At 49.2% G+C, this 327-nt stretch overlaps 1 protein-coding gene across 1 annotated transcript in view; it reads right to left on the minus strand.

Annotated features, from left to right (window-relative positions):
- Window positions 1-327, minus strand: part of LOC108575414 (LIM domain-binding protein 2-like) — a 106,646-nt gene that overhangs the window by 55,691 nt on the left and 50,628 nt on the right. The gene's annotated exons all lie outside the window — the stretch shown is intronic.

Here is a 327-nt window from a genome sequence, read left to right on the forward strand (position 1 = left end):
CACGCCGGCGTGCAGTGGTATTCCACCTGGGGGGCGCTGTGCCACCCTCACCGGCATCACTCCCCCCTCCACGACGCCCTTCACCCTCTCCTCGAACTCACGCCGGCCTGCTGATGTCTCGGGGACGAGCGCGGGAATACCACCTCTTCCAACCTCCTTTTCTTTCTTCTTCTCACTCTTACTATTCTTCTCCTTCGATGACGATATTCCTCGTCACAATGTTCTAATATACTCTTCTCCTACTCCAGCACTATCTTATACAATTTATTCCAATAAATTAATTACGGATATTTTCATTTGTGGTCTAACAGTATTTCATCTGTTGAC

The sequence above is a fragment of the Habropoda laboriosa genome, unplaced genomic scaffold (genome assembly GCF_001263275.1).
Source record: "Habropoda laboriosa isolate 0110345459 unplaced genomic scaffold, ASM126327v1 scaffold18, whole genome shotgun sequence".
In the NCBI taxonomy this organism is placed as follows: Eukaryota; Metazoa; Arthropoda; class Insecta; order Hymenoptera; family Apidae; genus Habropoda; species Habropoda laboriosa.